The sequence below is a fragment of the Erpetoichthys calabaricus genome, chromosome 3, assembly GCF_900747795.2.
Source record: "Erpetoichthys calabaricus chromosome 3, fErpCal1.3, whole genome shotgun sequence".
Classification (NCBI taxonomy): Eukaryota; Metazoa; Chordata; class Cladistia; order Polypteriformes; family Polypteridae; genus Erpetoichthys; species Erpetoichthys calabaricus.
Genome location: NC_041396.2, coordinates 266,874,277 through 266,891,843, shown reverse-complemented (window position 1 = coordinate 266,891,843; position 17,567 = coordinate 266,874,277). Strand labels below are relative to the sequence as shown.

The 17,567-nt window shown below is 37.3% G+C and overlaps 1 protein-coding gene across 1 annotated transcript in view; it reads left to right on the top strand.

Annotated features, from left to right (window-relative positions):
- The window catches only part of LOC114648899 (neuronal tyrosine-phosphorylated phosphoinositide-3-kinase adapter 1), a 239,590-nt gene that overhangs the window by 96,869 nt on the left and 125,154 nt on the right, over positions 1 to 17,567 (top strand). The window lies entirely within an intron of this gene.

The window sequence follows — 17,567 nt, the reverse complement described above, 5'->3', positions numbered from 1 at the left end:
TGCATTTCTGTCATTTGTGATGGAGTGGAATTTTGTCCATTATTGGTTCCTCCCTTTCACTGTATGCTTCTACAATATGCTTTGACTCATCATGACCCTGTAATGGAATAAATGATAATATCAATATTATTCCCTAACCCCCCTCTCCATTTTTTGGTTAACAGTGACAGTGTTATATTGAGTTAGATTGATCACTGAGGTAGACACACTTTTAAATATATTATTATTATCCATCTTTTGAAATGCTAAAATCACATATCAATTGTAGAAAAGGAAATATACCCCTAAGGCTAATGTTTTATTATGAGACTTCTAGTTGTGGGTTAAGTCAGACTTGCTAACCACAGTTGGTGATCTGCTTTCCAGACCATGTCAGTTTAAATGACTAAACATTGATGGCTATGTCACATTTACTGACTGAGTGTTGACCCTGCAGTGCAGTTGTGTTAACAGATACCGCAAGTTGAGTCAATGTCTCTGACTTTTTTGTCTTTTTTTCCAGTCTGTCATGGTATGTAGAATCTCAAGACATCACATAGACAAGCTATTCTCTGTTTGAGAGGTCCAAAACACCTACATTCCTTATTCCTCGTAACTGCATCATATAAATTGCTTCCGAATGAGTATTCCTTTGTTGTCAGTTGTCATGCACACAGTGCCCACCTCTACAATTTAAAGAGTAATTTCAAACCTATTTAATTTTATCGAAGCGAGTTGCAGACTTGTTGAAGTGCGTCGCTGGGCGTGTCACAGTATGTAACTGGCTTCATGGGAGCACAAAACCAACTTCCCCAACTCACAAAAATTATATAAAAGAAGACTGTGAAAATTGCTACACAAATTACGTCATTTGACATAGATTTAACTGTTATGAGCAACCGCTAAAGGCTACAAGCACTATTTCTATACATCATTAGAAGCCAAGACACCAAAATAAACTCTTTTCTCTAAAACTTGTGCATTTTACATTCTTAATAAATTTATGAATGTTATGATGTTTTACTAGTTTAGAGAACTTACAGAAAGTCGGTAATATTGTATCTGTCAAATCTGTGTTAAAGTCTCATATTGACTTCCTGTAGAGAGTGTCATTTGGCAAACACAAACTGCTATCAGGGTTCTTTGGTGATGAGTATATTGGATATATGCAGAATTTTTTAAACAGTATTTAATATTTTAATGGATCTCATTAGAACTGCAAAGAATTTGTAGCCATATACAGTAATTCTAGTAATTGTACTTGTCCTGGCCAAGTCTAAATTTTGTTCAAAGTCTCTTTGTTGCCTCTTTTGGAACATAACAGTGTCTTTACCAAGAATGTTAAATATCTTCTTTATTTACAGTACCAGTTTTGGCCATCTAAATTGGTGTCTTTTATTTATCTGCTATGACCATGTGATCTTCTTATACAATACGCTTCAGTGGCTGTCCAGGATTTTAAATCATGTGTATCTCGCAAACCGTTTGAACTATTGACCTGAAATTTGGTACACATATACTATGTGACGTCTATTATCCGCTTTTGGGGTGATGATTGACCTCCAAGGTTATTCCTCTTTTTATTTTGTATTTTATTTTATTGTAGAATCAATTCTCGTCAGTGGTCAGCAGGGTGGCAGTGTGGTGCATGCGTACGAGTGCCGTTCTCATCCCTACCACATTCGCCGTCACTTCCCCTACCTCTTCATATCTTAAATCATTCTTAAGTCTTCAATCTGCCTCAAGTGCCAGCTTAAGTGAAAATCTATGGAAAACGTACTAAGTAATTGCAACAGAAACAATGACTTAATCAGTTTTAATGCGAAAAGATGCCGACAAAAGAACAGAAGAAGTGGGCCGCTAGGGTGGAGAAAAGAAGAGCTGTTCAGTAAGCAGCAAGCACATCAACCTCTGAGCAAACAAATGTTAAATGTACAGAGAAACAGTATTAAAACTATGAATGCTCAAGTCAAGTGTATTCACTGCACACTATTGTACAGTGTGCTGTTACTGGTACAAGGATATTAAAATAAATCGGTTAGTCAATCAATTACTGAATCAGTCAGCTTTTCACTGTGAGCACCCTTACAAAACAAATAACACAGTACTGTAAAAGACACACAAGATAATAACAGGCTGATAAACAACATGGCTGGAATGCAGCTTTTGGCATAAAGTGTTCTCACAAAAACAGAAAAAGTTTTGGAGGATCTAAGTACACAAAAATTCCTGCTTCTGACACTGAAATGTGCATTGTGCTGCATCAGTCTTTAGAAAAAGAAGTAAATTCAGCATGGCCTTGTGGGGTTATACAAATGAGTGACTCAATATATGTACTGAGAGCAATTAGAACTTGGAATAAAGAAGTCCATTGGTGGTCTTCTTCATTGCACCTCAATTTTAATTCCAATTCTGCCCATTAGACGTGGTTATCTCTCTGGTGGCCTTTATCAGGTTTTATGTTGCAGATGTAGGTTTGCTGATACTCTGTTTTAGATCTTTTTTTTACTTAAGTTAATTTTTCATTAAAAGGAGCATTCAGTTTGATTTTTTTATATATTGCAAAAGAAATACAACAAACAAAGAAAAAGGCTTGGGGTTCCATTCCGTATATTAACAATTGTGTCTTAAAGACACAATAAAAAATGACACAAATAGAGAGTAGTCTCAAATGACTGAGTCCAAGACTGGACTGTTTGTGGAAAAGGAATGAGCTGGCTTTATAAACAGAGGAGACGAAGGGGAGTGTCCAGATGGCTGTATGTGGAAGTGAGATCAGAATCAGGGTGGGGACTGGAGCCGGAAGTAGAATCTGTTTCGATGTTGCGTTTAAGTAGGCTTTCCTTCTAATACTGTGCAGAGGACAGAGAAAAGACGTTAATGCACTTTGTCAACCCCCGACTTGGCATTTTACACTTAGTTAAGCCCATTGACTGCCTCTCATGTGCACGTGTGTGACAATATGCATCACTGTTATCAAGCTTGTAAAGTTTACTTTCCCTGTGACTGCTTGAAAATAGATTAAGATGTTAATAAAATCTAAAAAAAAAATAAGCTATACCATATACTTAAAGAATACATTTCAGAATTCTGTTGATCATGAAAATGAGAATGTTCAATAGAATCAGGATAAGAATTCTTTTGGGACTTTCCATGTAATGAAAGGTGTGACAAATGTTGATACTTTTTTCACATATCTCTCACTATACTTTTTCCATATTCATTGTGTCAAGTCTTTACGAGGTGAGAAACTCATGGCAGTGTGGGGAAAACCATTCCTGTGAAGCCTTCTATTTAAGGAGCATCAGTGACAAAAGAAAAGACAATAAATCCCATTTTGCTTTGTTGAAGTAATATCTTTATTAGTAATATTTATCTCTCTCTTTTCAATATATTGTCTATTCCTCACTGGAATACAGTACACAAACATGAGAAATATAATAAAAGGGAAGTGACATTGAATCTGGCATAAAATTAATAAAATTAACATGATACTGACATGTTCTAATCCTACTTGTATCATTTTGTGTCGTCCTGAGCATGCAACTTAAATAGCTTATACTTGACTTATGTGTGAGGGGTCTCACAATAAACACTCTACATAAAGTAGTGAAAAGTAGATTAATGGTTTAACACATCCAGAAAAATTGTCTGACATGAGATTCAATTCAAAAATAAAATATTTATTAATAATTCAAAATACATTGTAGGAAAATGCTGTATGGTCACTCGATTAGTCAGTAATTAGTTTTGGCTGAGGCATTGCCAGAGACAAATTAAAACAATTAACAAGACGCCTACCCAAGGATGCCAGATTTATGTAGGTTAAGTGAGGTATCTCTGTTCTACTTTCCAGCTGATATGTTTTCAAGCAGGAGAAATGAGCAAGTGTAAAAATCTGAGCTACTTTGACAAAAACCAAATGGTTATAGCTAGATGACTAGGTCAAAGCACCTCCAAAATGGTAGGTCTTGTGGGGTGTTTTCAGTATGCAATGGTTATTACCTGCCAAAAGTAGTCTAAGCAAGGACAACTGATGAACAGGCAACAGGGTCATGGGTGCCCAAGGTACATTGATAGCAAAAGGAAGCATAGGAAGCAAAGGCTATCCTGTCTGGTACAGTCCCACAGAAGAGCGACTGTAGCACAAATTGCTGAAAAACTAAAGGCTGGTCATCAGAGGAAGGTGTTAAAACACACAGTGCATCACAGCTTGCTGTTTTTTGGGGCTGCATAGCCGCAGACTGGTCAGAGTGCTCATACTCACCCATGTCCACCACTGAAAATGTCTACAATGGACGCATGAGCATCAGAACTGGACCATAAAGTAATTAATGGAATGGAAGAAGGTGGCCTGGTCTGATGAATCACATTTTCTTTTGGATTATGTGGACACCCTTGTGCATGTGTGTCATTTACTTGGGGAGGAAATGTCAGCACAAAGCACTATGGAAAAGGGCACGGTGGCAGGAGTGAAGAGTGATGCTCTGGGCAATATTCTGCTGGGAATCTTTAGGTCCTGGCATTCATGTGGATATTACTTTGACACATTTCACCTACCTAAAGACTGTTGCAGACCATGTACTCCCCTTCATGAAAGTAGTATTCCCAATTACATAGGTCTCTCTCTCTCTCTCTGTGCCTTGCCACACTGCAGACATTGTTCAGGAATGGTTTGAGGATCATGGTAAAGAGTTCAGATCTCAACTCGATACAGCATCTGTGGGATGTGCTGGAATAAATAAGTCCAATCCATGGAGGCCCCACCTCACAACTTATAGGATTTAAAGGATCTGCTACTAACGTCTTGGTGCCATATACCAAAGGATATCTACAGAGGCCTTTTGGAGTCCATGCCTTGATGTGTCACAGCTATGGGGACCTACTGAATATTAGGCAGGTTGTTTTAATGTTGTGGCTGATCAGTGTATACAGGGTGCGCCATAAGTTTCCATACATAGGAAAAATACTTTTTTTTTTTTATGAAAATTATTTTTATTTATATAATACTAGATGATTACCCAGTGGCTTCGCTCACTGAGTGCAAGGGAAAAAAATAAAATGTAGTCTATAAGTTATTAAACAGTAAAACATTAACATTTAAGAAGTAAAGATACATTGAGCATTGCTGGAGTGGTTTCGGGTAAACTACATTTTAAAGGCGCTATAACACAACAGGTAAGTAGTAGATCCCTTGTGAAAGGCACTACACCCCTGTGGTATAGAAATTACATTTTCTATGTGATCGTCCAAATTTTTGCCTGACAACCTGACAATGCCTGTGATTTACTTGTTAAAATAATTAATCACAAAAGCAACCTTGAATGTTGTGGGGTTTTAGTGACCCGAACTTACCTTAAGGGACAGTAAGTAGTTGTGCAGGGCAATTTACAAACAGAGTCCTGCTTCGATGGTGCCGATTACACTCATTCGCAAAGAATTCCACTCTCCCAGGAGCCGACGGGGGACTTGAAGTGTCACAAACAGTGCGAGAAGAGAGGACGCTGCCTGAAACTGAGAAGCTCTTGACTCGGCGAAGCAACCCGACATTCCACGCCTCCCAGTGTCCACTTTGTTCTCACGACCCCTCGCAGCTGAAGGCGGTCTCGTCTTCACATTGTTTACAGCTCGTCGCAGTTAAAAAGTAGAAAGACGCAAAGCTGTTTTCCTCATCTCTTCTACTATCAAGTACTGCCAACTAAAAAAAAGTTACAATGTGGCAGTTTCAGCGACAGTCACGTGGACGAATAAATAAAACTCTTTCAGAACGCGCCTAGCTAGGTCCTGTATTATAATATGTTCTGTGGTCATAGGTAATTTCCATATCGTGTGGTCATACGTAATTTCCATATCACGTGGTCATATGTAATTTCCGTTTCAAACGCGAAAAGCATACGTAATTTCCATTTCAAATGCGAAAAGAATTTTATATATATAGATGCTCTACATGACTGCCATTGTTTTGAAAACACATTTTAATATGTGTCCGCCACTGCTGATGAACATGTATTAACACAACTGGAGTTATGCTTGTAATGGCCTTGGTGATACTTTCTCTAAGAAGATTTATGTTTCGTATCATTTCCTGATTCACCATGGCCTTCAAATGCCCCCAAGGATAAAAATCAAGTGGGGTGAGATCTGGGAGGCCACGCATTCAAACACATTTTTTAGGGTATCTGATATATAAAAAATAAAATGTTAAAAACCAATATGTATGGAAACATATGGCCCACCCTGTATAGATATACTGTATGTGTATATAGATATATAGATAAAGAACAATAACAAACAGCACAAAATGTAAAATTAAGATAGCTAAGTTGAACTTTTTATCTCCAATAGATAAAGGCACATAAATTATGAATTATGTCTCTACAAAGAGAGAGAAAGAGAGAGAGATATGTATATAGATATAAAGACATATAAAGAACTAAAATTACAATAGTTAAGTTGAACTTGTTTCTCTCTTATAGAAAAGGACACAACTAATGAATTCAGGTCTTTCAATTCATGTTGTCAGGATAGATAAGTTCTTTAGCTAGTTATTAAGCTTCTGTTGCCAGCACCATGGAATTCATATGCTCACTGTCTATACTAGAATATTCCTCCTCATAAAGTTTCTGTGTGTGCATGTGAGGTGCTGCTGTGAACCTTCCTACTGGATTTTGGAAAAATATTATAATAGCTAAAGATTTATCCTACATAGAGGTTATTACATTGACACCAATGACATAATACATTAGGTTTATCCTAACTACTGAGTTACAATCAGAAGTTCTCAGAATCAAAGTAGATGATGCTTTTTGTTCTTGTCCTGGTTAGTTTTCTCCAGCACATTTGAAGGAAGTTTAAGCAAGCTTTTCTTTCTTTGTTCAGGAGGTCTTCTCCTTCTCCACTTTGGTTGCACCTTCTGGTTGTTGGCAGTACTGCAGTTATCTCTTTCAGATTTTTACATACAGTGTCCTCGGTTACTAAGAAAATTACCCCTGCTGGGAGACTAGTGCTTAGCCAGCTCCTGTCCTTAGCAAAGCGAATGGGTGGATTTTACATAGGTCTCTCTCTCTCTGTGTCTGTCTCTGTCTCTCTCTTCTTCTCATGCACTTCCTATTCATCAGAAAAATTTGGAGTAATGACACTGTAGTTGCAGTTATTCAAAATGACCAAAGTTTTGCAGCTTTTAGCTTGCTTCATAGCACAGTTCAGGCAATAATACGATGCGTTTTCAAATAATTCCACAATCCAAATATCTTTGCTTTAAAGTTTTTAGTAAAAATTCAAAGCAAAATAGTTGATTTGAAAAATTGGTTTTACAAAGAAAATAAAAGTTCTTGTATAAAGAAAGGTCTGTTTAAGGCTTATTCATCTTGTTTCATTTCTCTCCAAGTTTGGTCATACAGTCAAATGACATGTAGAACAGTTAGAAAACTGTATGCCAGCATTTCCCAACCTTGGGGTTGCAACCCCAAGTAGGGTCACCTGATATGTTAATGGGGTTGCAAGAAAATATTTAAGAATACAAAAAAAAAATGAAACAGTGTATTCAAAAGGAAATGAATATCAATATTACAAAATAGGGCCACAGACCAAAAAAGCTTGGGAACCTCTGCTGTATTCCAATATCCCATTTCCAAACACATCTAATAATCCATGCTTGCAGTGAGACTATTTCCTAATTGGCTTAATTAACACTCAGTTTTACAAGTATAGCTAAGAAAGTTCTATTCTATTTCATGTTAACTTACAGGGGATAAAAGACTGTAAGTACCCATTCTTAGTAACTATGAGAAACTGGTATTCTATTGAGATTAGATGTGAATTTAACACTAACATTCACTTTCTAAGACTGGTTCTTACAAGCACCTTTGTCCAACTCAAATATAGACTTGTCTTCTATCCTTTCAGCCTAGCTCAGTTGGCCTTTGGTGTAAAAGGAGTTGCTCCAACCTGTAGGCTATGGGGTCTGGATTCGAACAGCAGAAGTTATGGCCAGTTTGAATGCAGTGAGCTTGATGAGAAGTGAGAAGATTTGAGTTTTTAAGAGTTTTTAAAGGAAAGAATGGACATTTTACCATAGGTTTTTTGGGTGCACTTGAGCTCATCCTTTAAGTTCTGGCTGTTTTTGAGCTAAATGTTTAACTTGTGCCACAAAATGATGGCTCTGTGATGTCATTTGGCGATTGGTCATTTTGTCAAATGTGGCGCAGATGCTGAATTCTATAGAGAGGCCCAGTCAAGTAGAATCTTATATTAAGAATGGTTGACAGAGGCTTGTTAAGCTAAAGACTCCAGCTATAGGAAAATGGATAATACCAGTCTATCTTGTAACATACAAAGGTTTTCAGCTAATATTTGTTCTCTGGATGTTTGAGCTTTGAGACAGCAATCCAAAGAGAACATAAGGTTAAGACTAAAGTATGCCCATGATTCTCTAGACAAGGATTAGGACTTCTGGAACAATGTGCTCTTTATTTATGAGTGTACAGCTGCTTTTCTAATGTCATTAAATCGACATAAAGCAATTTGAATGGGTACAGTAAAAACTTACTTAATGTTTTATCTTGTAAATAACTAATGCAAAAGTTCACATTCCAGACTGTGGTTATCTTTTGCAAGCTGTTCAACTTTTTTTCACTCATAGATGCATAAGGTAATGAAAACTCTAATTAAATTGTGACTAAATTAACTTTTTTATCAATCCAATACATCATCATAACCCATATAAAAGAATTGAGAAGTGAGAGGATAAAGAGAGGGCAGTGCCTGCACATATAGTATAAGCACCAGGAAAACACAAAAGTCCCTATGTCCACTTGGACTGACCGTTCAGTTATCGTGGGATAGAAACACTATCTATAGTACCCACGAGTTCCCTTTTTAATTTAAGTTATATTACTTACAGTATTATAATTTGCAGTGAATGAAGATTTGTATGCTTCCTCTGTGGGATTTGTGTGTTTCTGTGCATTTCTCCAGGGGCTTCTGTTTCATTGTACAGTTCAAAGGCATGTATTTATTTAGACATTAAGTGTGCTCCTTGTCAGAGTCAGCATATCTTACTGCTCTTGTGGATCATCATAGAGTGCAAGTTCCACCTTATCGCTTTTGCTGCAAGACAAAGTCTCAGATTTCCATTAAAATGATTAGGAGTAATCAATAGTAGAAAGTACATAGATGCCTCTGTTTCTAGCTTTTTGATTGTGGGTCTTTTATATGTTGATGTGATTAAAAATTTTCTTTGACTTTATGTGGAATACTTTTGCTATATTCTTGTATTTAAAATTTGCTATAAATATAAATATTGTTATTATAATTGAAAAGCAGTACTGTATAATTAATCCTGCATTTTTGGACTTTCAAAGTTTGTGATGAGTGCATTTTAGAATATTTTAAATCCTTAAATCCTGAAATTATGTTTAGTCTCATGCCTAGGCAGTATGTCTTAGTGGCCAAGCCCTAAGGCCTACTTTGTATAGAGTCAAATTCCTGAACAAAGCCAAACCTAATACTTTAATGTTTTTACTTTTAGTTAGGCAAAGGAGACATAACTTGTTGCAACATAAAAATATGACAATGTTCAAACCAATATCCTGCAATCAAAGTCACATTTTATAAGCCACTAGCTATGTGACGTGTCAAAGACAGGTAATAAAATAAATTTTGAATTACTTAATATCTCTTGCCATACATTTACCTTCAGCACCTTTCCTTGTGTGTCTGAACCTCTCATTCCCGGCACTCCTTCTCTCGAATGCATTCCTGTCAAACCTGCTTTTCAGACTGTCATCTTAATGTGCCTTAATTGCCTACTGTTTTCTTTTATACCTTCCATCTTTAAAGGTGACTCTCAGAGAACCTTCTACAGTATGCATTTACTTGTCCATATTTGTCTCACACTTGCACTTCCACTTTCGATCATGTCACCAAAACCAAACTGAATACTCACATTGCACTGAGGGACAGTACACACACACATACACACTCCTTAGAATTTTACCATAAAGTAGATGTTTTTGGGAGACGGAGTATCACGGTACGTCGACTTTTTGTCTTAAATAATCATTTCATTTGTTTAATATGAAAAATAAAAACAGCATAATAATTTTATCTCAAGGGGGTTTATTTTTCCATTTTAATATTATATTGTTGATGTTCTTTGACTATGGACAATTAAATATTGTCAGAGTTAGAAATTCCTTTTACCTTTGAGCTTCAGTGTTACCTTAGAATATATCCTCACTCATTCATTAAACAGATCAGTGATGAAAGAAATTACATCTACAATGTGATGTCTGCAATGAACTGGACTTGGATGACACAGAATGAAAGACTTCATGATCAGTCTGCTAATCAGCTTCATCACGATGATGGAGTTTTGTTTTGTTTCCAATATGTCACTGGTGTATTGCATTGAACTGTAAACAATCTTCAGGTCAGATTTGCTGAATGACTGAGAGTCATTTTACCTGTTGGTGCTACAATTCAGAAAAATAAAATGTGAGCACTAGTACTTGTAAAGCTAAATTATGTTGCTGTAGAATATTCATTTTTCCCAGGTGGATCTGATATCACATCTTTATGCTAATTGACCTCCTCCTAGTGCATAAGGTTTTCTTCTTGAACTGATGTAAACAAAGATTTTTTAGAGCAAGGATATAAACTGAGTTCTTAACTTTGAGAGCTGAGACGTCACTGTCATTTTGTAAAATAATCTTGTATTCTTTTACACTAATAAAGGGGAACAGAGATATTTTGAGTCTGGAATCCAGAATTTCACTGCAAGAGTGAAATTGGCTTACAGGCAGCCTATTCATTTAGTGTGTGCAGTATCATGCTGCAGCAGTCTCAGTCTCCCTGCTAGCCCTGCTTCTGATCTCAAATGGAACTAGTAGAAAAATGTACTTACATATACGTAATAGTAAAAAATTTGTTTTGCTCTACAAGAATCGATTAATAAAAAGCACAGTGTGCATTAGTAATATGCCAACTCCTCAGTTGTCAAAAAACATTTTTTACACTTATTCATGATATAAAAGTCCCTTTATGAATTTCTTCTTGTACCTCTCTTTATCATTTTTGCTATAGTAAATCATGTACTGCGTGATTATCAGTTTCTTGCTTAATATTTTGCATATTTTATAGGCTGTCAGCTCAATCCTGTAAAATGGTTTTGCCCTTCCAAACTTAAAGTGTATACACAAGGAAGGGCATTTCTCTAACATCTTCTTAATCATTCATTGTACTTTATTTTTTTCTTGACTTTTCTTGGTGAGCTGGACAGAGCAGACCATAGCAACTTCTTCTCTCTTACCCTGGAATTTTTTCAGACCCTTGCAGACTATTTCAGAGATCTTAACTTTACATTGTGTCATGATTTTGACCCTAGGTTTTCTTTCAGTATGACTGCCTGGTATACATCCCAAGGAAGAGGTCTGGATCATCCAGAATCTGTACCCATAGCACCTCAACTGACTTGTCTTGATCTGGAGAAGCACTGGTTCTTCTCCAAGGTTCGACGGTGTTATTGAGCTCCTCACCCTATCACAGGCAATATATACAGAAGCCCTGTGTAGGAGTCTCATTTTGTCCATTTTAGATTTCTCATGTTTTGGTCATTAATCAGTACTTTAGAATATAAATGACAATGGGATGTTAAGTTACCTGCAATTGGAATTGTTCACACAATGACTAAGCTCAATCTTCACAGCCATGGTCCTATAAACTGTCTTCAAAACTTCTTCCACTGCACCAAATTTGGTCAGAATTTCATAATCACCTTTTCCCTGTGGTTATTCTCTGAGGAGATGCCCTGAGGTCCACTTGGGTGCTCAAATTTACCTGAACAGATGTAACCATGATCTTAGATTTGGAGGTTGTAATCTTCATCCCAACCATATCCTATTAAGATGTCCACCATTCCAGGGTGAGCTGCAGATCATAATCTGAAACCAAGAGAACAACGTCATGTGCAAACATGAAAGATACAATCCTTAGATTCCAAAACTGGATACTTTCTAAGTCCTTGCTTTGTTTTTTTATCCTGTTGATTGAAATCATGAGTAGGAGAGAAGGCAAGACTTGAGTTAGCATCAAGTAATTCTGCAGATATATTGACTAAAATCCATGCAGCAGTGGCATAATGACAGGATTGGTAAATCCCCATGACCTCTCATATATACGTGGAAGGAAAAGGAGTTCTTTTAGGCTGACTAAAAGTCATTCTCCTTTACCAAACTTCATCCACACTTAATAATAATAATAATAATAACAATAATAATAATAATAATAATACATTTATTTATTTGTAGGCACCTTTCTAAACACTCAAGGACAATAGACAAAACACAGATAATAAACAAAAGTAAAATCCATCCATCTTCCAACCCGCTGAATCTGAACACAGGGTCACAGGGGTCTGCTGGAGCCAATCCTAGCCAACACAGGGCAAAAGCCAGGAACCAATCCCGGGCAGGGTGCCAACCCACCGCAGGACACACACAAACACACCCACACACCAAGCACACACTAGGACCAATTTAGAATCGCCAATCCACCTAATCTGCATGTCTTTGGACTGTGGGAGGAAACCGGAGCACCCGGAGGAAACCCACACAGACACGGGGAGAACATGCAAACTCCACGCAGGGAGGACCCGGGAAGCGATCCCAGGTCCCCAGATCTCCCAACTGCGAGGCAGCAGCGCTACCCACTGCGCCACCGTACCGCCCCAAAAGTAAAATACAAAAGTTAAAATCAGACAGAGCAATTGTAATCAAAGAGAAAAAGCAGTCTTAAACAAATGAGTTTTAAGTTTAGATTTGAAAAGTGAGAATAATTCAATATTTCTAAACCCAGATGGTAGTGAGTTCCAAAGCTGGGGAGCAGAGCAACTGACTGCTCTGCTCCCCATAGTGATAAGACAGACGAAGGGGACAGTCAAGTGGATGGAGGAAGAGGATCTAAGGGTACAGGAGGGAATGGCAACATGGAGGAGGTCAGATATGGAGGGGCAAGGTTGTGGATAGCCTTAAAAGTTAGTAGGAGAATTTTGAATTGAATTCGGAACTGAACTGGAAGCCAATGAAGCTGCTGCAAAATGGGAGTGATATGGTGAATAGAGGGGGTTCTAGTAATGATGCGGGCAGCTGCATTCTGGACTAGTTGAAGCTTATAAAGAGATTTGCGAGAAAGACCAAAGAAAAGGGAATTGCAATAATCCAGACGAGAAGTGACAAGGCTATGAACAAGGATAGCAGGGGTGTGGGGAGTGAGGGAGGGGCGAATGCGATTAATGTTACGCAAGAGGAAATATGCAGACCGGGAGATGTTATTGATGTGGGACTGAAAAGATCTGCAGTGGGTTGGCACCCTACCCAGGATTAGTTCCTGCCTTGTGCCCTGTGTTGGCTTGGATTGGCTCCAGCAGACCCCCGTGACCCTGTGTTCGGATTCAGCGGGTTGGAAAATGGATGGATGGACTGAAAAGATAAAGTACTGTCAAGGATGACACCCAGACTCTTAACCTGTGGGTAAGGGGAGACAGAGGAATTATCAATAACAAATGAAAAATGATCAGTTTTGGGTAATGTTGATTTTGTACCAATGAGGAGAACCACAGTTTTGTCACTATTTAATTTAAGAAAATTTGAAAAAAAACAGGATTTGATTTCTGCTATGCAATCAATAAGTGAGGAGGGTGGAAAGGAAGCAGTAGGTTTCCTAGTGAGATAGAGCTGGGTGTCATCAGCATAACAGTGGAAGCTAATGTTATACTTACGAAAGATATTACCAAGGGGAAGGAGGTAAATAATGAAAAGGAGGGGCCCCAGGACAGAGCCCTGGGGCACACCTGAAGTAAGAGCGATGGGTTGGGATGTGAAAGTTTTAAGCTGAACAAACTGAGTGCGGCCTGAGAGGTAGGATCTGAACTAATCTATTGGAGTGTGGGTAATGCCAATCGAAGATAATCTATTGAGAAGAGTAGTGTGACAAATAGTGTCAAAAGCTGCACTCAGATCAAGGAGGATGAGAATAGTAATTAAACCAGAATCAGCTGCCATAAGGAGGTCATTAGTAATTTTTATAAGTGCCGTTTCTGTACTGTGGAGGGGACGAAAACCAGACTGGAACTGTTCATACAGATTATTTTGAGATAAATGAGAATGAAGTTGAATAGCCACTGTTTTTCAAGAATTTTGGAAATGAAGGGTAGATTAGAAATAGGACGAAAATTACTGAAATTAGTTGGATCGGCACCAGGTTTTTTCATTATTGGGGATATTGCAGCAGTTTTAAAAGATGGAGGAACAGTACCAGTAGTGAGAGAAGAGTGGATTATAGCAGAGATAAGAGGGACCAGAGAGGGGAGGCAAGCTTTGACCAGAACTGTAGGGATGGGGTCCAGTTGACAGGTGGATGGCTTAGACTTACAGACAAGATCTGAGATTTCTGAGAAAGTAGGAAGCTGAAAAGAGGAAATTGAGTGAGTTGGTGGATGAAATTCAAATGAAGTACTGGAGGAATCTGTACACTTGTGCTTCTGCTTCAGGCTTAGCTGTTATTGCTACAGTTTTTTGCATGCCAGTATGTCTTTTGCTTTTTTTTGTTAATACCATTGTAAAGTATTATCAAAAATCTTTCTGTCCATTTTCTGAAAATAATTTCTTCATTACAGGGTCACAATCTTGTAATGGTATGCTGCCCATTGCAGGGTACACTCTCACACAAACACTTGTTCTCAAGGATTAATGTAGAAACACTAATTAGTAAGCAGGAACATCTTTACATGAACATAGATGTAGCCAAATAAAACATACAAAGAAAAAATGTTCAAATTCCATTCAAATCTTGAGTAGAAAATTCAGCAGTGCTTTCCATGGCACAAACTTGCCACTTTTATTATTAACCAACATTTCATAATTGACATTGTAGAATTGTAGAGTTGTAAAATCAATATTATTTATGTAAAGGAAGATAATTATCTTCCATGGAATCTGTAGGTCACTAGATCACTGCAGTTACTGATTTGACCTTGTATTGGCCAGATATTGCCATGTGGAATGGTAGGTGAAGAATTATTGGTATGGGTCATACTATTGTAATTATGATGGCTAGTTTTTACATTATTCTGTATTGTGATAATTCATGCAGCACTATTAGTTAACATCTAGTTATTTATGCTTATCAGTAACTAGATTTTTATTTAATCAATGGAAGCAAAGTGAGAGGTTATGTCAGATACTGGAGATTGTCTGTCAGGCCGTGTACTCCTTCTCTCAGGTGCTTTGTCGAGTGTGTAGACCTGGCTTTTACAAGATAATACAATGATCCAGGGATGCCAGGTTTGGAATTAAAGGCCCAACACATTGGTAGCTCAGTCTGTGTTAAAATTCAGATTTGTTTTTTCCCCATGGAACCATGATTTCACCTCTCCTCATTCTTGTGTATCCCTTATAGTAAAACAAAAAGAACCCCACACAGCAGCTGTTATCTGATATACTGTACATTCATGTTAATAAATGTGCCATAAAAAGCAATATATGTGTGGCCACTTCATAAAAAAAGCAATCCAAAGCAGTTTTCAGAAACTATAAAAAGGGCCTGTAAGTGCTTTCCAGACACAGTAGTAAAAATAGTGCTGTAATTAATATCCACACTTACTTAATAAGGCAAGTTTAACCTTTGGCTCTTATAAGAAGCTTAGCATAAAATTGTGAAAAGAATTGTGGAGCTTTTTGACTTTGAATACTTTGAGCAATTTTTATGACAGAACACTTTCTGTGACTTTTAAGAGCCTCTCAGCTTTTTGCTTGAATAAACCTCCTTTTGTAACCATTGAAGATAAGTTGTATGGCTGATTAAATGCCAGTGAAGGTTTGTTAGTTAAAGAAGCTAATATCAGTAGCCTTACCCATCTCTTGGTCTATGAACACTCAGTCACGCACACAATCCATTAAACTCACAGTGATGCTTTTGGTATAGAAAAAGTTACTCATCTAAGGTGAAGCTTTTTCATACACACTTTTGCTGTATCCTTCTCAGTGAGAAGATGCTCATACAATTTTCACAAAGCAGAGCCTTGACCTTGATGTGATATTTGGAATAAGAGCAATAAAGATCTTGCTGTCAGACTGAGATATGTACACATTCTGTATCCACATTTTGGTGCAGTCTGTATCTATGCTGCCTCACAGTTTCTCAACCTGGATACTCTCTTTCTTTGTAAAGTGTTTGCATTCTCCCTAAGTTTGTGTTGTTTTTTTCTTTGGGTATTTTTCTTCAAAGATTTGTTGACTACTTGAAATAACAGTGAGTTAGTGTGTGTGAGCATGTGGACCATACAATGGACTTGTACCTTGTTCAGAGTGGATGAATGACTTCAGGAATATTTTGAGATCCAGCGTCAGCATTTGACAATGAAAGTCTGGTTTGGTCTTTGAGTATGCTGTACTGTTGGTATTGTGGACAAATGCTAAGAAGTTGAACCTAAAATTGATATAGGTTTCTTTCTCCTCACTTTATTTTTTACGTGATTTTATGCAAAGTTTGATTGCAAAAAATGACTTGAACCATCAGTTACAATATTGCCGAATTATCTCTAGCTCCATTTGTCCTTCAGTGAGAATTTAAACCTGTCAGTCGCCTTTACCGCAACAGTATGATTAAAAATGATACAGTGGTAAAGTAAAAATGGTATAATACTTCTAAAGTGGGTTATGATGAAAGCAGCAGTGTTTATATGAGATTTCCACAATCTCCCAGTGGTGTGGATGTGCAGTTGTGCCCTGGGTGTTTGAACCCAGCTCTCCAAAGGTATTGCTCTATACTCTGTGCTGTGTACGTTACTGTTTTGGAGTTGACATGAAAAGATGAATACTGGTCAAAAGGACAACATGTTCCTTTTATTCATATGTATTTCTCCCAAATATGTTGTGATATTCTGGAAACGTAACACTTCATACATTGTATTCCATTAAACCCTTTCAAATGACCATGAATGTTAGAATTAATGTACTTAATGTTGAGTAAATAATCTGTGCCTTCAATTTGTACTTGTTCTTTGGAGATGCTTAACTACAACTTTGCCCCTGCTCTTTATCCATTACAACTATGCCATAACTACAATAAAGGAATCAGCTGCAGTCAGCTTAAAACTGCAGTCTTAAAACAGTCAGGTGTGCTTTAAAAGAATTCTGTATGACCTTTTGTTCACTTCTGTGAGGTATTTTATTTTGGCTTATTGCATTGCTACAACAAAAGTCAAAGTTCAAATGTATGCTGTTTATCAAAAAAGTGTCTGAAAGTGTATGTGTGCTCTGGTGAGAGGTTTGAGAAATTTGTAAGTGGCCAAAATTAATTGCATTGTCCTGTCAAAATGATGGCTCATATTTAGTATATACATTAATTGTTACAGCAAATAGTATCTCCACCATTCTGTGATCCAAGCTGTGGTTACATGTATGCCTGGCTTAACTTTCATTATTTAGTTGGCCATTATCCTTGATGTTTGTGTGGACCTTGTCTTCGAACCGCAAATTTCTTTCTTAGTTCAAAAGCTTTCTGCTAAGTTTAGAATTACATTTGTCTAA